At 37.9% G+C, this 21,128-nt stretch overlaps 1 protein-coding gene across 27 annotated transcripts in view; it reads right to left on the bottom strand.

Moving 5' to 3' along the window:
• The window catches only part of PEX5L (peroxisomal biogenesis factor 5 like), a 247,844-nt gene that overhangs the window by 53,773 nt on the left and 172,943 nt on the right, over positions 1 to 21,128 (bottom strand). The window lies entirely within an intron of this gene.

Below are 21,128 nucleotides of genomic sequence, written 5' to 3'. Positions count from 1 at the left end.
GTGAAAATAGAACCCTACCATGCACATAATTTTATAATCCTTTATTATGGATATATTTACATATCAATAAAGAGGCCATTGATTTGTACTGAGCTCCTAACACTAGGCCCAACAGACCAAATCAAAATGGAGTCACTCATGCTAAAGTTACAGGCCACCAAAACTAAGTTATTTACTTGACCTTTTGAGAAATCAAGAGAGAGAGAAGAGACAGATCCCCAAACAGGCCTCTTTTGGGTCCCTGTTTCTGCTTTCTTTAGCCTCTTTTTTGCTTATAAAGTCAACTTCCTCTGCACAGCTCATCAGATAACTTTTTCTAAATTTTTAGAATTAGGTAGATGCTATGCTTATTCATGAATCACAAATAAAAACCAATTAGATCATCTAACCAAATTTGTTGTGGTTTTGTCTTTTGATAATAGTCATGGGATTATTCAGGTGGTATATTTTAGACTAAAGTCTCAAGTTTACCTTGGTTTGGAATCTTAGCCTTGAGAGGTTTTGAAAAGTCTAATCTGAGACACCTTATCAAAAATGCCAGCAAAGCAGACTTAAAAAGAGCCTACATGGTCAATCACTATTCATATTGCACTTATGTAAATAATCAGGCCAAGTTTGATGAGATTATTTTGCAAAAAAATTAGTCTTACTTTGATTAACTTTGGCAGAAATGGGAGTGACTATAGAGAGAAAAATTATGTTTTAGAAGAAAAGTTATAATACATTGTTATTAGATTGTATTCCTGTTCATTTCTTTTGAGTTTTTGTTATCTACCTTAGACTGGACTGGATCCTAAATTCTAGTTTCTTTCAATATCTGGCTATAACTTTTTAACTAAGAAAAAGAATTGCTCTGTTCCTGAAACTCTATAAGCTGAAAGTGAACAATTCAATAGAAATTTCAAGGAACAAGTCTCATTCCTTACATGTAGGCCACACAGTTTACCAAATTGCCTGATGCCTTAACCGAGACCTTCAAGCCGCAAATCAGAATGAGAAGTTGTTGACTTCCTACTGTGAACAGCTTTTCCAAGACATTGGAGCAAGACTCCTCATCATGATGAGACTCTTAACTCTCTTAATTTTTCTTCACTTATATCCACCTCTTTCACTTGGCAGGATAATGCTGTAACTTCACAATCAGTAGCTTCTGTGAATAACTTGATGAAGTAATGGATCCATTATGTCATCATGCCAAACCTAGATCTTTACGTAGCCTAAGAGATCCTTTAGTCCACCCAGTGGCTAACTTTAGCAACATCCCTTATATAACTGTTTGCTCAATTTGTACAAGCGGTCCCTTTTATAGAGTTAGACTTTTAGACTAACTTGTTCTCACTATATGTTCTGATTTAACCCAGTCATGGGATGCTAAATAGTGGAATTGCTACCCACTAGCTGAACAGGGAGAAATCTGTGCAGTTGCTGGCACTTTTTGTTGCACATGGATAAATACGTTGGGTGTTGCCAAAACTCAGTTGTACAAATTAATAAACAGGATGCTTGGTTAAAACAGGTAGACTCCTCATCTGGTTCATTGTTGGATCTATTAGATTTTAGTTGACTTAGTTAATGAGAACCCTGGCTAAGGAATGCAGTCCAAACTCTCAGTATTATCCTCCTGATGGCCATAGAGTAGTCTTCCTGGTGTGTTGCATTCGCCCAAGTTTTAAATGTTTGCATGTAGCCATCCATCAAATATCTACCTTGGCCTTCCAGTGTTTGTTAAAAAATCAAATTTTTAGATATATACTGTTAATAAAGACGTTACCTTTTCTTTCAAGAATAATCTTAAAATGTTTTTGAAATTCTTCGAAATTTCTGGCCTTTTAGTGGCATTCCTTCTTATTACCTACATTTTTTTTCCACTTGTGTTTTGTTTGTTTATTTCAATAACGAGTTGAGAAAAGGAAATTAAAAATAGGTAAAAATCAGAGAAATCATGAGATTCAGATTTCAGAAAATTAAAGTTTCCTTAAGTTGCATTTAACTTGGTTGTACTGGGCTGCCTCTACATACTGATACATCCTCAAAACACATAAATTCAATTTCAAGAGTATTAAAGAGTAATGGTGACCTTTACTATAGCTTCTCTTAAACAAATATCAACAGTCATTTTTTTTTAAAGCCAAAAATTCATTTGCTTCTGATAAGTTGTGTGAGTTTGACTAGGAATTAAAAGGTTTAGATTGTAACCCTATGTCTTTTATTAAATCTGGAAAATTTTACATTGTTATGTACAGAACATCACTATCCTTGTTGCTGCAAGGCTTGGGTTTGCATCTTGACTGTGGTCTAACTAATAACTGTTAGTATTATTTTGAAGATTAAGTAAGACAGAAAATGTATGTGCAAAACAGTACAAGCTTGACAAATAGTAGATGCTTTATATTTGTAGAGGATGGTAGGATAAGAGCAAATAAAGATATTCCTCAAATTGAGGAATTTTAAAAAGAAATAATTTAGCCATCTATTGATTGTTTTTACTTAAGAAGGAAACGCTTTATATATGTATTTAAAAATATTATCTTTTCTCCTCAGTGTTCTGACATAGCTTGCTCTCTTATGAGAGGCTTTTAAGGAGAAAAAAGTTGTTTCCAACACAGGCTGTTAAATGTATTCGTTGTTATGGAGACCACAAGCTCTAAACTAATCAGCAAATTCAGACTCTGATAAAGAAAGGCTTTCTCATTTGAGAAAGAAAAAATCTACTTTTTTTTTTTTGGTAGAAGGAAGAGGGGAAACATTTTGCAGGTGATGTATGAGATGCAATGTTATTGATTTTCCTTTCCATTTGGCCTTGAGGTAAGGAAATATAAGGATTTCACTCTAAATAAAGAGATTCAAGAAAAATTCCAGTTTCAAGAAGATGATTCAAATTTGTTTACAAAATTAGGTGTGGTTAAAAAGCAACTGACATAAATTAAAGGTTTTCAACTAAAGACTTAATTGTTCCTAGGCTTTTATACTGTTTTTCTTTAAATATACTGTAATTCAGCATCATATTTTTCAAATGGTGACAAAAATACCCACTGTATTCTTTAGCTAAAAATTACATTAAAGATGAGTTGAGACCCACTTCTCAGCCAGGCTTTTACAGATGTAACTGCTGGATTCCAAAATAATAAACATTGTCACTTTGTCAAATATTTCCAAAGGAAATAAGACAGAAATGTCCAATTGAGTGCTAGACTATTAAATCTTAACCACCTGTAGCTATTGTGCTAAAGTCTTATAATGAGAAAAAGAAATAGGATTCTTTGGGTCCATTCACAGAAGGTTGAGTTGTATTTTTCAATGCCATAGAAACTCAAATAACTTCTGTATTTTTTCTTCACTTGCACTGAGTAGTTTGTGATTATATATTTGTGCACCTTTCTAGGGAATGGAGATACAGCAGTAAATAAGACAAGGCTTCCTGCTCTTAAGAGTTTCCAGTCCAGGGGAAGGATATGATAATAAAAATACACAAATAAATGAATAATATAATCTCACAGAGTTATTAGCACTGCAAAGAAATAATTATTATAATAATTATGGAAGTTCTTTTTGCTTGTTTTTAAGAAAAGTTAATAAAAAACACCTCTCAAAGAAGGTAACATCTGAGCTGACACCTAACATAACTTGGGTAACAGCATTCTAGGCAGAAGATGCAGAGATGAGAATGAGCCTGGAGGGATGAAAGGGTAGAGAGGCCAATGTGGCTGGAATGTCCTATGGAGTGAGGAAGAGGGACAAGAGGAAATGATAGCAGGGGCCACATCAGGTCCCATGGACCATAAGTACGAATTTTGCATCTTGTTTTATTTGTAATGGAAAACTATCACCAATTTTTTTTTTTTTTTTTTGTTTTTTTTTTTTTTTTTTTTTTTTTTTTTAGATGGAGTTACTCTCTTGTCTCCCATGTTGGAGTGCAGTGGCATGATCCTGGTGCACTGCAATCTCCGTCTCCCTGGTTCAAGTGATTCTCCTGCCTTAGCCTCCTGAGTAGCTGGAATTACAGGCATGCAACACCACGCCTAGCTAATTTTTGTGTTTTTAGTAGACATGGGGTTTCATCATACTGGCCAAGCTGGTCTCGAACTCCTGACCTCAGGTGATCCATCCACCTCGGCCTCCCAAAGTGCTGGGATTACAGATGTGAGTCACTGTGTCCGGCCTATTATCAGGTTTTAAGCAGGGAAGTAATAGGATCTGATGTACACTTCAAGAAGAGACCTGGAGTGCTGTGGTGAGAGGGGACTCTAAGGGAGCAAGACTGAAAGCTGGGAGACAAAGTAGGAGGCCGTAGCAGTGGTTCAGGCCAGAGATCCTGATGGTATGGATTAAGGTTTGAGCAGGGGGGATGATAGAGGTGGTTTGATTCCATTAGTTTGGAGGTGTTTCCAACAGGACCTCCTGATGGATTAGCTGGGAGCCTGTCCGAAAAGACAGGGCATCATTCAGGATTGCAGTTTGAGAAGATCATGGTGCTATTTTTGAACTGGGGTAGGGACTGGTGTGAGATGGAAAATCAAGAGCTCTGTGTTAGATATGTTAAGTACACAATGAATATCAGACACCCAAGTAGCAGTATCGGTAGGCAACTAGATATTCATTCAATTTGGGATCTCTGAGGAGAGGTCAACGTTGAAAAATCAGATTAAGAGCCATCAGGATATTTAAACCTATGGGACTGAAAAAGATGGCTAAGAAGAAAAAGTAGATGGAAAAGAGATACAAGTAGGGGAGACAGAAAAGGAGACTGGGGACGTATGGCCAGTGAGGTGGGAGAAAAACCAGTATCTACCAAAACCCATTGCTTGGCACACAGCCCACATTCCATACCAACCTGCTGACGAAAGCTTGAATGATTTGGTTTCTGCCTCCTCTGCCTGCTTCTTCAGCTAATCTCCCACCACCCCCTGCCCCATCCTGCTTTCTAACCACACACTCATCTGCGCCTCTGTACATCTGCATGTATTCTTCCCTCGGCTTCAAATGCTTTCTCTTTCCATTCCGCTTCCACTCCCTGTTCCAAATGTGTGTGTGATGCCTGTTTTTTCTTCAAGTATCGGCTCCTGTGGGAAACCTTTTGTCTCTGCCAGGCCAGGTGAATCCCTTTGATATGCACTCAGAGGACCAGGGGCTTACTTGTGTTATAGTACTTAATATACTGTATTAGGATTCTTATCTTTATGTTCCACCAGATTTTGAGCAAGTTGAAGGCAGTGATGGTGTCTCTTATTTCAACGTCTCTGATAGACAATAGTCACTTAACAAGTATAATGCTATACAAACAAATGAATGCCTGATTAAATTTCGGGAGATTTTGATTCATTCAACTTCTTAAAGTACTTGAAGTTGTTTTCCCTCACATATGTATTACACTCAGATTCTATGAATAGGTTACTGCCTCGTTTATCAACCCAGAACAAGGTGCCACAAGGTGATCAGAGCTTCCTATTTTGTGCATATTTTACTGAAACAGGAGGTGCCTTCTGTATGCGTCACCTACATATTTCATACAGGAGAAACCTCCTTCCACAGGGCTTTAGAAATGTATCAATTTCACCACCACAAATTAGATGTCATTGGTACAGATGAGATAAATAGCATACAGCATAGTTCAAGTTATGTCATAAATGTTCCTTGGCAGTCAGCATACTTTAGTGGATTTGTGTAAAATGCTCCTGTTCCTTTGAAAATACTCCAAAAATCCTGTAAAAATCATGAAGTGGTCCAACAAACTGGAATAATTTTACTGGATCACAATGCTGCTCAATTGATCTCATTTTAACAACGGGGCAGTATTATACATGCACCAACTTTTCAAAACTTCTGCTTCTAGCCTGCTGCTGCTAAGGTACAGGTGTAACACAGCTGTGATGTGATACCAAGTCTTCCCATGCAATCAGATTGAGTCAGGGCTCTGTCATCAAAGCTCTGTAACTAGGACGGGTAGCTGTTTCTAGTTTCATTTGCAAATGAATGGACACAGCAGGACATCAGAAGGGTTCACATCCGATGGTCATAAATATATAAAGAACAAATTTAGCACTCTCCAGAGTTAGTGGTAAGAGCTAAAACAGGAAACAATTTAATAAAAATTTTAAAAGAGGTCTTATGTTTATGTCATTCATCCTTCCTGAATCTTGGTACAATTATAAAGAACATCAAACCATATTTTAATAAACATTTTATAAGTATTTTTATAAATAGAACACTATTTAGAGTCATTTTATTGAACCTTGAGCATCTACCCAGAATATACTATGCAACATCTCTCTTGTAATTAGTTTTGTTGAGACCTGTTAACTTCAATAAATATACTAAAGAAGGCAGGAAGACCACTGAAGAGTGATAGAGAAAAATCTGAGACGAGTAAGGAAAGCACCATCAACAACAACAAAATTAAAGGATAAAAACACATTGTCCTCAAGAACTTCACAGGACATAGATTTAGGAATTATTTCTGGCAGAAATTGGAAAACATACTCTGGGCAATATAGCAATGAGAAATCCTGCATTTCCACCCTTACTTGGAAAGGGCCTTGTTAGGTAAAGACTTGGCAATGAGAGAATTTAGTTAGGAATGAAAAACAACTGAAGCTGGTGATGTAGGTTCATGCAAGGAACTCAACCACAAATCCAATCATATGAGATGTGCTTTTTTCCCATCATGGCTTAAATTGCTGCAGCAGAAATTTAGATTAGACTTAAAGAAAATATATTCTGATTGAAATGACTGCAAGACATCGAAATGGGTTACCTAGGAAAGTTTTGGAATATTCTTTCTTAGTGATTGCTAAAAAAAGAACTGATACTCAGGGCTGGCCCTAGGCAAAAATGAAGAATCATACACTCACAGATCATCATGGCAGGACAGCCTTAGAAATCATTGAGTCCAGAGATTCCCAAACTTGTCTGCACATCGTATCACCTAAAGATCTTTTCAGAATTCCAAAGCCCAGGTACAACCAGGACCCAACTAAATCCCAATCTCTGGGGATGGGACACAGGCATCAAGATCTGTGGAAGCTCAGCAGGTAGTTCCGATGGCAGCCGAATTTGGGTATCATGATGTAATCTAATAGTCTCATGTTATAGATGAAGAAACTGAGGCCTGCAGAGGGAAAGGGACTTTTCTAAGACTGCTGGGGCAGCAAGTAGTGGAGAACTAGAACCTATTTCCTGAGCCCGATCTAATACACAAGGCATATTTTAAGAAAACAAGCAAACAACATACTTTATAAAATTAATATATTGTCATTATAGGTAATTTTTTAAAAATATGGAAATTGTCAGTGAAAAATAATTATTCAATCTCATCATCCAGAGATAAGTTATTAATCACTGTTGATACTTTTGCATTTCCTTCTACTCTTTTCCCAAGGTTCTTAGGTACTTTTAAATTTTTGTAAAAGGTCAGCCCTTATGGGAAGGGCTTTCTGGGAAGCTATAGGTACAGATAGTGCTTGAGGATACTGGGCCACATATCTATTTACCTTTGCCTCCTCTTCCTCCCATGGACACACAGCATGAGGTCCCATCTTTCCTGACACCTGCCTGTAGCCTGATAATTAAATGGGTTCAGGATGGATTATGCAAGTTCTTCCTGAGTAATGAGGCAGAGACCAGGTGCAAAAGGCCTCCTTTGCAGAGGTGGTGTCAACTAAAGTTGTACACCCATATTTAGGTCTCTGGGACCAGAGGAAGCTAGACTGACAAGCTGCATCTGCTTCTGCTCATGTGACCACTTCACTTCCATTATGCTCTGGATCCTGGCGTAAATAAATCCAGAACTCTAACTTTACAGTGGTCTGTATATATTTGAGTGTATGTGTGTATGTGTGTGTTTGTGTTCGCACCCATTTCAGGCAACCTGAAGGATGCAAAGCGGTTATTTAGAATGGGGTCATGTCTTTATTACTTGATGCAAATAGTCACTGTGATTTGGTGGATCTATAAAATGAAACTTCACTGATGAAAGAAATAACTCTAATTTTGAAGACCATATTGTATTATTGCCACCTGGCTAGTTAAAACTTCAGTCTAATTTATGAGGTGACTCTTAAATCTGATTCTTAGATTTCAGTGTCTATTCATGATAGGTAGGAAACAAATGCTTCAGCATCAAAAATAGCTCATTTTGGAAAGGAAGACTGTCTTTAGAAGACAAAATGAGTCATAGACAAGGAAGCAGTTAACTTTAAATGCATCTTTCTCAAGTGTGTTCTTTATTCATTTTGGAGGTGACATAAATATCTTTAATAAACACCCTGCTATCATTACAGAAACATACCTAAGTTTAACCCATCCAGATTGGTCATACTTATTCTGCGAAAATTAAATCTTTTTTCACATATAGATTTAAAAATAATGTGATGTATCTATTTCTCTTCTGCAGCCAGATCAGATATCTAATCCTGTACATATTTGCATAGTCACTTCATCGATGTGAAGGACCAGGATTCACCCCTCTTATATGGCTACTCAAACTTTTTGATGTGGGAAACAATTTGTGTCTAATAATCCAATAACCCAATATATTCTGATTTTTTGGGCTTGGCTTGAGGTTATTCATTTTTTACTCTTTTGATACAAGCTAAACTAAGACAGGATATCCCTATAAGTGTTTTATTCTCAGATTTTACCATACAACTCAGCTTTTCACAGGAAATCACATACATATCCAATTATTTGCTTGTGGCTCATGTATGGTATGAATACTTTCTGGGTATGTTTTAATACTCCACTGCACTTTCCTTAGTCTCTTTCTATGCCTCCAATTCTCTCAGTCCATTAAAGGTAGCTCTGCCCTTGTCACTGACTGCTAGATATTTCAAAGAATATCAAGTAATTTTAATATAAATTAAAACAGATTAATAAGAAAAATCTGAGATAAGGAAAGAAAAATATATTTCCAACCAAATTCCAAGTTCAAATAGTTTCTAGTACTGTTTACTATCAGAATTCAGAGTTTCCTTCTTCTATCAGCAGCTTCAAGGAAAAATGCAAATGTGGCTTCTAGTTCTGTCTGCTAATAATCAGCAACGTATATTTGTTTCCAAGTCCCTTAACATCTCTGGATTTCAGCCCCTTCTCTGCCATGATGGGTTGGGCCCTATAAACCCCTGGTATGAGGCCCAAACTTTAACATGGCCTGTGACACCTTACAGGACAGTACCAGAGGTTCCAGAGGAGACCTCTGGGAATGTCAGTAACATCTATGATGGGCCAGGCTCACACCTGTAATCCCAGCACTTTGGGAGGCTGAGAGGGGCAGATCACTTTAGCTCAGGAGTTTGAGACCAGTCTGGCCAACATGGTGAAATGCTGTCTCTACTAAAAATACAAAAATTAGCCAGGCGTGGTGGCGGGTGCCTGTAATCCCAGCTACTCGGGAGGCTGAGGCAGCAGAATCACTGGAACCCGGGAGGCAGAGGTTGCAGTGAGCCGAGATCGCACCACTGCATTCCAGACTGGGTGACAGAGTGAGACTCTGTTTCAAAATAAATAAAAAAAAACAAAAACAAAAAAAACTATGATAGTTTTTAAAATTTGTTATTGATACATAATAGCTGTACATATTTATGAAGTATATGTGATATTTTGTAGACGCATACAATGTGTAACAATCAAATCAGGGTAATTAGGCTATCTAACACCTCACACACTTATCATTCCTTTGTGTTGAGAACATTTCATATCTTCTAGCTATTTTGAATACGCAATAAATTATTGTTAACTCTAGTTGCCCTACTGTGCATTAAACACTAGAACTTATTCTTTCTATCTTACTGTATTTTTGCACCCATCAACCAACCTCGTTTCATCACTCCCACCACCTCCCCAGCTGTGATGGTTAATTTTATGTGTCAACTTGACTGGGCCATGGAGTGCTGAGGTATTTGCTTCAACATTATTTCTGGGTGTGTTTATGAGGGTATTTCTGAATGAGCCTAGCATTTGAATTGGTAGGCTGAGTAAAGCAGATTGCCGTCCCCAATTGGAAGAGCATCATTCAACCTGTTGAGGGCCTTAATAGAACAAAGGGCAGAGAAAGGGAGAATTTACTCTCTCTACCTGGTTGCTTGAGCTGGGACATTGGTCTTCTCCTGCCCTCAGACTTGGTCTTACACCGTCAGCTCTCCTGGTCCTCAGGCATTCAGATTTAGACTGAGCTTACACCAAAGGTTCTCCTGGTACGCAGTCAGACCTTTGGACTCAGACTGGAACTACACCACAAACTCACCAGGGTCTCCAGTATGCAAATGGCAGATCTTGAGACATCTCAACCTCCACAATTGTGTGAGCCAATTCCTGCTAATAAATCTAAATATGGAGATATATATATAGAGATCTACATATGAAGGAGGTGAGGCTGAATTGAACTGAGATCATGCCACTGAACTCCAGCCTCGGTGCCAGAGTGAAACCTTTCTCAAAAAAAAAAAAAAAAAAAAAAAGAAAAAGAAAAAAAAATTTGATAGCAACTGCTCTCAAAAGTAAAATAAATATGTTCATGTGACAGGGAAACAGAAAGAGAGATGGTTTCTAATACTCCCACAACTCAAAGTTTATTTAGAATATCAGAGCTGGAAGGGCCCTGTGACAGAAACTACTCATTGCCAATCAAAATGTACTCAAACTGTGGTAACTGAACGGTGGCCATTTCTCAGCTTCCCTTGCAGTTTGGGGTAGGGGTCAGTGGGGATGGTGGTGGTGTGGTGTGCTTGACTAAGTCCCTGCCATTGGTGTGTGAAGAGATGAGATCAGAGTCAGAGCTTTCAGGAAAGTGGAACTGCCTCCTCAATCTCTTTCTTCCCTGGCATGGAATGGAGTAAGAATCGACCATGCAGATGAGGATGACACCCTTGGGGATGGAGGAGAAAGAAGTTACACGGAACAGGGGATCCTGGATAATGGCATGGGGTAGATCTTCCTGCTAGTTTGGGACTTTTATTGCACACAAAAGAAATAAACTACATTGTTTGAGCAATCGCATTTTTGGGAATCTTCTATAGCTATTAGTGTTACCCTAACTAATAAATGTGACCTCAAGAATCATCAATACCAGTTTCCTAAGCTTTATAACTTTTGTCATTTCTGTGCTTTATTGCTATTTATGCAATGTATTTTGTAATTAATACAGTTCTTTTACTTATATAGGCAAAATCTACTTAAGCCTTGCCTAAATTATGTCTGTGACATCACCAGTTTGAAGTGCTAATTATATTTTTAAATATATATGAAAATAAATGCACAATTATTAAAATAAAATGTTCATCTGTTTTCCATCTGATTTCATAGTACATAAAATCCAATTTAATTTCAACCACGCATTTTACTAATGAAAAAGCTGAGGCCCAAATGCCATATTTTCAAAATTAGACCCAGGACCTACATCTAGTTTGAGACTTTTTCCACATACCTTATTATGCTATTTTCCTTTTTCTTGTAAGTTTAACATGTGATTCCTGGGCACAAAGCCTTCCAACAAATGGTTCAAACTACTTGCAAGCTACTGTCTCATTGGTGTTTAGGGACTCTCTTTGAAGAGAAAAGCGTAAAAGTTATTGTCCTGGTCATGCCAATGGACAAACGGAAGCACAGAGTAGTCTGTAACTCCTCAAGGCTGGCTCAGATAGAGTTTATGTCTTTTCATGTTCACTTTCTTCTCCATATATTTGCTCGGTAAGCAGGGATTGATGAAATCATGTCTAGAATGCAGATCCTGGATTTCTCAGATTCAAAGTCAAGGGAATTTTCCAAGCTACTTTTTGGTCTGGAGGTAGTCTACAAGTCTGACAGTCTAGAAGACTTATCTGTGAATAACTAAGGTTTTGTTAGAATGGGGCAAGTCAAATATTTTTATTACTTTAGGATTTACATAGTAGATATAAAAAAGAAGTGAAAGGATATGGCAACCACCCATAATTCTGACCTTAAAAATTTAGAGATAGACTGTAAATCCCTCTTTTTTAACTGGTCACTTATCCATAAATTTATCTAAGACGATCTTGCCTTATACTTTTTTTTTTTTTTTTTTGACGGAGTTTTGCTCTCGTTGCCCAGGCTGGAGTGCAGTGGCATGATCTTGGTTCACTGCAACCTCTGCCTCCTGGGTTCAAGCAATTCTCCTGGCTCAGCCTCCCAAGTAGCTGGGATTACAGGCATGCACAACTATGCCTGGCTAATTTTTATACTTTTAGTAGAGACGGGGTTTCACTATGTTGGTCAAGCTAGTCTCAAACCCCTGACCTCAGGTAATCCACCCACCTCGGCCTCCCAAAGTGCTGGGATTATAGGCATGAGCCACCATGCCCGGCCTTATCTTGCCTTATATTTTTATCCTTACCATCTCTCAGCTTGCAAGTCATTCTACCATTATTCTTAACTATGCTTCATATTGTTTTTGGAAGTAAAATTTTATTTGTTTAAAACAGAAGAAAATCTAATCAATGTGAGAGTAGAGGGACTTTGCCATTTTCCCAATGAACTCACAACATATGATTTATCTACATTTGACTTGCAAAGGATGTTAGCTAACATGACAAACCAAGCTTTAGGAAATCTCTATTTTAAGCAGTTACCTTCAAGATTTCTTTAATATTGCCCAAAGAACATTTTCATACATTATCAGAAGATTTTCTCCTTTTTGGATACTGAATCTAAATTAGCATGGTTTAAGTAATGTTTAATGCATTAATCCCTTCCACTTCAAAGAGATAATACTGTCATAGAAAGCAAAAGAAAATTTGAGGAAGTGCTAGAGATGGATAATCTTCTTGCTAGGAGGACACCCAAGTTAGCAGTTTCTTATATAATCCTATATTAATAAAAGCAGTTCAAGAATGGCCTCCAATTTTGTTCAATCACTTAGCATTTCTGAGATGCCTATCAGACCTATAGTATATACACTGGGAATAGTTTCAGGTAAAAACAAAATTTCTATATGGAAAGCATTTTTGAGTTTATGTCACTGAAATTGGGTTTAGCTGTTGTGTTGTTTTGAATAATATGGCATTTGTTAAAGTTAAAGAGAAATAAAGAAAGTCACTGTCAGCCTGTTTGGGCTGGTATAACAAAAATTCCATAAACTGGGTGGCTTACAAACAGCAAACATTTATTTCTCACAGTTCTGGAGGCTGAGAAGTCCAAGATCAAGGAGCTGGCAGATTAAGTGTCTGGTGAGGGCCCGGTCTTCATTGAAAGTGCTTTCTTGCTCTATCCTTACATGTTTGTAGCACAAACAAGCTCCCTCAGATCTCTTATAAGGGCATTTTCCACCCTCATGACCTAGTAACTTCCCAAAGGCCCCATCTCTTCATACCATCTCATTGGGGATTAGGCTTCAACCTATGAATGTTAGAGGGACACAGCATTCATCCCACAGCAACCATCTGGATTTCTAGAACAAGGAATTACTGGTTAGCAGTAAACGTTTTCACTGCCCATGTTCTTATAACAGTGATTACCAATTCGCTATGATTTTTCATAAAATGCTCTTGGAGGCAATGTTAGCTTGAAGCCTGATGAGAGGCTATCTTGAGGGTTGTGTCCTCTGTAATAGGACATATAAATGGAAGGTTAGAAAGCTGCTTTCAGTGAAGATTGTCATGAAGACAGGTCTGGGAGCTTTGCAGAAGAAAAAGCCCTTGGTGAAGGGCTGAATGTCCCCTAAGGAACATGGACTGTCACAAAAAAGGTTTTCATTCATTCTCCTTTGGGGATCAGAGAGGACAAGCTTAGAACCAGCTAGATAGTAGGGGAATAATTTGAAAAATTCCCATCCAGAATGAATGAATACATTGTTTCTGTGCTACAAGGGTAATCTTCTAATTTGGGGAGTATTAAATGGTGTTAGGAATGGAGATGAGGAAGAGTAGTGGAATGGGAAGAGGCTGGGGACTATGAGGAGTAGTTATCGAATGCTGCTTAACAAATCACCCTATACTTAGCAACTTCAAGCAACACATATTTACTATGTCACACTGTTTCTGAGGGTTAGAGATTAGGGAGTAGCTTAGGCTGGATGGCCTGACCTGGGGTCTCTTATGAAGGTGGTATTAAACTGCTGGCTGGGCCTGCAGTCGGGTCTGTAGAATCCATTCACAAGATAGCTCCTTCATGTGGTATGGACAGGAGACCTCATGTGGGCTGCATGATGTGGTAGCTGGGTTTACCCCAGAGTAAGTGATTGAGAGGAAGAGCAGGGAGGAGACCATAGTATATACAATGACCTAATCTTAAAAGTCACACACCATGACTTCCACGTTATTCTATTGGTGAGAAGTGAGTCACTAAGTCCAGCCCACACTCAAAAGGAAGAGAATTAAATTCCCATATTTTGAAGGGAGTATCAAATAATTTGTGGACATCTTAAACTATCACAAGTAAGATTTCACGTAAAGCTAAAGAAAAGAGAAGTGGGAGACGAGAAGAGTCAGAGCTCTAGAATTTAAAGGTCTTAGTAGAATTTAATAGTCTCAATTAATTTGCCAGAAGGATGTAAGGATATGCTTCCTGTTCTTGCCTCTGATGACTGAACTGTACTCTCCTTTGTCCATACATCCTCGTTTTTTCTCATTTACATGTTTCATTATTCTTTAAAACCATTTGCTCATAAGAATACCTCCTCAGGGTAAAAGCAGAGCTGTGAAAACATTGCTTAAAAGGCATAAAACAAGCATTATAATAATATTAGTGCTAGGCAAAACATGATTTTGAATCTAGGGGGAAAAGTTCATCCTTTGTTAGTCGGTCAGTAAGTTAGTCATATCTTAAGCACTCACTAAGAGATGTTTAGTGAAATAGATGCATTAAAACAATAAATTGTTAATTTGTTCATTTGTTTATCCAGCAAAAATTTGCACCAGACTACATGGTAGGTGCTGGGAACATAAAGAAGGATGAATAAAGAAGGAAGTCACAGTCTGGTATGGGAGAGATGGACATGAAACCCATAATAACTATATCACATGATAAGCTATACTTGAGTGATCACCTGGTTTGTATTTATCTGTGATTCTTCACCTTAATTACTTCTTAAGGACAGAACTGATTTTATTCAATTCTCTATTACTAGCACCCAGCACAGTGCCTGGCCCACAGAAGGAGCTTAGGCATGTCTGATGAATGTGTTGCTAAATCCAGTGTATTCTAAAGGTTGCAGTACTTGGAGAGACTAACTAGCTAAACACAATAACAGATGCTGGCTGGCTTTCTTTCCCTTCCTGCTAACGGTAATGAAGGAGGTATTTTTGGCTGTGGTTGCAGGTGTGCTGACTTCTTACATGACCTTCTCTCTCCTCTGCAGATGCAGCATGGTTCTCTCTAGGAATCTCCACTCCTGGGAGGCAGCTTTGGGCCTCACCGAGCTCTGGGAGCTCCTTCGCAGTTTCTCACTCCTGTGCCTCCCTGTGCATCCTTCCTAGGGACCTAGCGGACAGTGCATTTAGGCTGCTGGCTGTAGGAAGCTCCTCTCTGTTTTGTTCAGGGAAGATGCATTTTATTTTTAAAGCCCAGAATAGGAGTATCTATCTCTTTGTCCTAAAATTACAATACTTTAGGCAGGGATAATTTTTCTTTTCTTTACTTCTTCTTCTTTTTTTTTTTTTTTTTGGAGGTAGGGTCTCATTCTGTCATTCAGGCTGGAGTGCAGTGGCATGATCAGGATTCACTGTAGCCTCTACATCCTGGGCTCAACGATCTTCCTACCTCAGCCTCCTGAGTATCTGGGATGACAAGTATGCGCCACCATGCCTGGCTAATTTTTCTATCCTTTTGTAGAGACGAGGTTTCACCCTGTTGCCCAGGCTGGTCTCAAACTCCTGGGCTCAAGCAATCTGCCTGCCCAGGAGTTTGAGATCAGCCTTGACAATATGGTGAAACCTCACCTCCCAAAGGACTAGGATTACACACATGAGGCACCACACTAGGCTTGATTTTTCAATACAATGTTAAGATATGGAGGGAAAGACCCTCACCCATATAAGGCTTAACTAGAACTAAGAGTTCAACATCAGCTTGAGGAATATCAGTCTTTGCACATAAACAGGTTCCCAGGTTATTTACTACAAACAATAAATGTTCATGAGGTTTTAGTTGTCTTTTCTCCAATAGTGGATATTCTATTTTAGGGCATTTCAGCTAAAAAATTAGTTGATTTGCACATTTCCAGGTATTACTTAGTATAAGTAAAAATGAGCTCATATCATCTAAAATACAAAATATGCCCAATGTTACTGGCAAGATTGGTTGGAGCCTGCATTCTTATAAATGTGTCTCTCTGACTGACATCAAGACCAAGACAATTACAGAGGACACTGTAGCCCAGTCCCAGGCAGAAATCTGTATGCTTCAGGCAGAATTGTTTATGTCAGCTATTAAAATGGAGATACAGTTATGTTGGAAGGTTATATGGCATTTTATATACAACAATAGATAGATGAAAAAAGTATTACCCATACAAAGTGATTAACATTAATTAATGAATGAATTTCATTCACCCATCCAGTCATTCAGCAAATAGTTTATTTATTTATTTATTTATTTATTTATTTATTTATTTGAGACGGAGTCTCGCTCTGTCACCCAGGCTGGAGTGCAGTGGTGCGATCTTGGCTCACTGCAAGCTCCGCCTCCCAGGTTCTCGCCATTCTCCTGCCTCAGCCTCCCAAGTAGCTGGGACTACAGGCGCCCGCCACCACGCCCGGCTAGTTTTTTGTATTTTTGGTAGAGACGGGGTTTCACTGTGTTAGCCAGGATGGTCTCGATCTCCTGACCTCGTGATCCGCCTGCTTTGGCCTCCCAAAGTGCTGGGATTACACGCGTGAGCCACCGCTCCTGGCGCAAATATTTATTGATTATTTGTAGGTACCAGACATTGTTCTAGATATTGGGGTTCAGTGGTAAATAAGAGACGAGGCCCCTTTTCTCATGGAGGCTGCATTTTCAATGTGGAAAGACAGATTATAGACAGATAAATAAATAAAAACAAACAAGAAAGGACCCAATGATAAATACTAGGATGAAAAATGAAGGCCTAGGTGATGCGATGGCAATTGAGTGGTCAGGTTCAGCTTTTCTGAGGCATTGGCAATCTAGCTAAAATTTGAAAGGCAAGAAGGAACCTGTCACCTGAAGATCTGAGGAAAGAGTGTTCCATATAGACAGAAGAGAAGGTGGGGACAGTGGGCAGTAAACTTGGGTGTGGGAGAGGAACAGAGAGAAATGCAGAAGTGAAAACACCAGGAGCTCAGTAAGGGGACTGAGAAGCAGGAGAAAGAGTGGAGAGGTGGCCAGGTGCCGATCATGAGGCAGGATGATGACAAAAATGGAATAGAATGTAAAATAGGAAGAACATTGGAATCAGATGATATAAAAATATAAGGCAGAGATTTGGGAAAAATTCAACTTGCTCCAGGCATGATTTTCATCTGGAGCTTACTAGTATTTAAAATTGCCTCTGATGAAGGCAATCTGCAGCGCCATTCTTTATTTGTCTTGAAATAAAGAATAAGACACTTTTAAGTCCTTTTAAGAATCTTATATCCCACTGTAGTGCCTATAACTTACAACTTTCCCTTTGATTATCAACATAATACATCTTTATGACAGAACATTTGGAAAATACAAATAAGCCAACAGAAGAAGGAAAAAACCATTCCAAATCCAGCCACCCAAGAATAACTATTGTTAACAATGGGGCACAGAATCTGCTATGGTCTGAATGTGTTCCCTCAAATTCATATGTTAAAACCTAACTCCAAAGGTGATATATTAAGAGGTAGAGCCTTTGAGAGGTGATTAGGTCATGAGGGCAGGGCTGTCATGAATGGGATTAGTGCCCTTATACAAGAGGCCTGAGGGAATTTGTTAGCCTTTTTTGCCCTTCTGCCATGTGAGGACCCAGCAAGAAGGTGCTATCTATGAGGAATGGGCCCTCAGCAGACACCAAATCTGTTGGCAATTTGATCTTGAACATTTCAGCCTCCAGAACTGTGAGCAATAAATTTCTACTACTTATAAATTACCATATCTCAGGTTATTTTGTTATAGCAGCTCAAATGGACTAAGACAAACTCTCTTTATGTTCATACAATGCAGTGGTTCAGAATACAAACCATGGAGTCTGGGTGAGAATCATTGCTTTGCAACTTGCTAAACTTGTTTTGCAATTTGCTAGTTGACTTTCAGTCTCTCTTAATTGCTTATAAAATGCCACATGACTGTCTGCAATGTCTTTAAGCCTCAGTTTTCTCATATGAAAATGGAATAGTAATCTTACTTTCTTCATAGGACTGCTGTGATGATTAAATGACATAAGCCATGTAATGCTGATTTAGTGCCTCGCACATAATACATTCTTTAACGTGTTATCTATTATGCTATTATCATTTTACAAAGTTGGGGTTATACTGTAAAACTTTCCATATATAAACTACCATTTCAATTATCACTAGACATTTTTAATAGTTACATAGTATTTTGCTACAAGGATATGATATTTAGTTAAACTCTGTTATGGGATACTTTGGCTTTTTCTAAATTTTCACTGTTTAATGAAATTCTACAGATAAAATATTGCAACTTTCATGTTACTTCTCTAGGATAAATTCTATGAAGTGGCTGGGTCAATGGGCATAAATATTTCCAAGACTCTCCTGAGGCATATTATTATGTCTTCTGCTATGAATTTAGATAATACCCTGGGTAAGAATAATGTCCGGAAGTAAATAATCTACGTATATGTGAAGTTTTGGAGGAATGATTTACCATCAGTTTAATGTAAATACTTTATCTCCTCTTTCACCACACATTCACACTCTTTTTTCTCCACACCTGTTCACACCTTCTGGTGGGCACCATTTCCCTTCATTCCTTAGAGAAGCTTCCCAGTACCAGGCTTCTGGTTAAGCAACTCTGTTTATCGTTTTCTGATTTGCTGGGAATTCTGTACTTACCATTCCTTTTACTTGAAGACATAAACTTACAGGGTTTTAGTATATTGGGAATCCCAGTCCCTCAACTTACAGGTGATATGAAACTAAAGGAGAGTGAACAAGTGGTTTGTCCAAATTGGTCCTGTGGGCCATGCTATTGTTAGACTGCTAAGTAATGCTGGATCATTTCTTTATCTTTAGAACCTAGATCAGCAGCCAGCACATGTAAGCAGCCAGTATGGTTTGCTGAATGAATAACTACTTAAAGTAAGTTATAGCCTCCTAGGATTTTGTAACTGGAAAGGATCATAGAGGCATGGAAACTAAGGACTAGATTGGTTAATGAGATGTAAGTAGTTATATAATATTAGTGACAAGTTGGAATAACGACTCAGGTCCCGGTACAGACAAGGAGAAGCCAGGAGATGTGGCTTGCTGGGGTGAGATGGGCATGAAGAGAAAAGATTAATTCTGACTTGCTCCAGAGGGGGTAAAACCAAGACTAAGCAAAACTTCAAGTTGCTGGTAGGCCAATTTCAGCATAATATAAGAAAGAAGTTTTTGATAATTAGTACTGTCCAAAATGGAAATGGATTTTCTTGAAAAGAAGTGAGTTGCCCCTAATTGGAAGTGTTCAAATAGAAACAGGGTAAATAATTTGTGAAGTGCTTTAATAGAAAAAATTTTTTGGTTTGTGTGTCTGGTGGGGATAAACGACTTTTAAGGTCTCTACCAAAGCTAAGATTAAATGATTTGTGAATATGTATATATATATATATCTTGATACACAGATATTCTTCCCTTGTTGATCTGTTACTTTGTAAGTAAGTCTTTTGAATGTGAATTCATTATCTTTCTCATTCCAAATGAGACCAGATACATTTAAATGTCTTTACTTACCCAAGATTCCATGGGTTTAAAATAATCGTTTTAGTGGTATTTCAGTGTGCTACACACAGTAGGAGTTCAAAAGATAAAATTTAAATTAGCTCTTAATTTTGGAAAACCTACATTTAAGGTAAATTGAGCTACAAGCTCCATGCATTTGAACAATTTGACTGAACTCAGCTGGTCTCAACCAAATAGATCAGTTGATCACATTCAAGAGCACTAAATATTCATTAGCTTTATTTTTTAATTAAAAAAGGCTAAAATTAAAAGAATGAATTTGGATAGATGGTATTGTGGTGAAATAAAAGTGTTCTCTTATTGGCTTTCTGAATAATAATCTGAAATTATGACTGCAAGTCTTTCCCAGAATTGAAAGAATCCTTTAAACATTAAACTGCAAATATAATTTTATTGCACTTCAAGTAAGAGGTACTGAAAGACCACCCTTTTAGTGTAATCCTTTCATGCAAATTCTAGGAAGACAAGTCACATAAATGAACCATATTCCAGAAGTGCTTTCAGTTTTCAAGATTTCATATCCATAATAGAAATGGAGCTTCCAACAACTTCATAAGTAAGTTCAGTGAAAAGCTCCACTCTCAAATAGCAATCTAGCAAAGCTTTGATGAGTAGCAGAGATAGCATCTGTGATGCACTCTTTTTGAGTCTACCCAGGAAGGAAATGCATTAAAAAAACAGCAAAAGCTGCTTTCTGTTTATTTATGTTTTTAAATTTTTTTATTTTTATTTTTATTTTTTACTTCTCTTTCTTCTTTTCTCCCTCCTTTCCTCCCTCTTCCCTTTTCTCTCTCTTTCTCTTTCTTATTAGAAGCCTAAATACAGAAATCAGTGTTCCAATCAGGTATTCACTTGAATTATCAATAATGTTTTGGACATTCTTAATAATAAAATTGGCTCAAGTCAAGATGGACTATTCATTAGCTAGAATATTCCAGCCATACCCTTTTCTCGCCTACTTAGGAACATATATATCACACAGGCAGCAAGATCTTATGTTTCAGATGTTGTGCTAGATGCTAGTGAGCTAAAAATACAAGGCATGAACCTTGGCCTCACCGAGGCCTAGCAAATTCATAGCATTGGTTCACCATAGAACCTGGACTAGACTCAGAGTTCTTTCTGACCCAGGACTCCTGACAGTCATTGCTAATCTATTGCTGAATTAGCGTAAGAGGTAATACATATTTGTCATCCCTGGTGGGAAATCAAATATTCTCTAGCACATTGATTATACCAGATTCTGTACCAAATGATTGTTTCATTCTGACAATCATAATCATGGCT

This window comes from Rhinopithecus roxellana, chromosome 1 (assembly GCF_007565055.1).
Source record: "Rhinopithecus roxellana isolate Shanxi Qingling chromosome 1, ASM756505v1, whole genome shotgun sequence".
NCBI lineage: Eukaryota > Metazoa > Chordata > Mammalia > Primates > Cercopithecidae > Rhinopithecus > Rhinopithecus roxellana.
The sequence above is the reverse complement of the archived record's forward strand: the minus strand, read 5'-3'. Positions and strand labels throughout refer to the sequence as shown.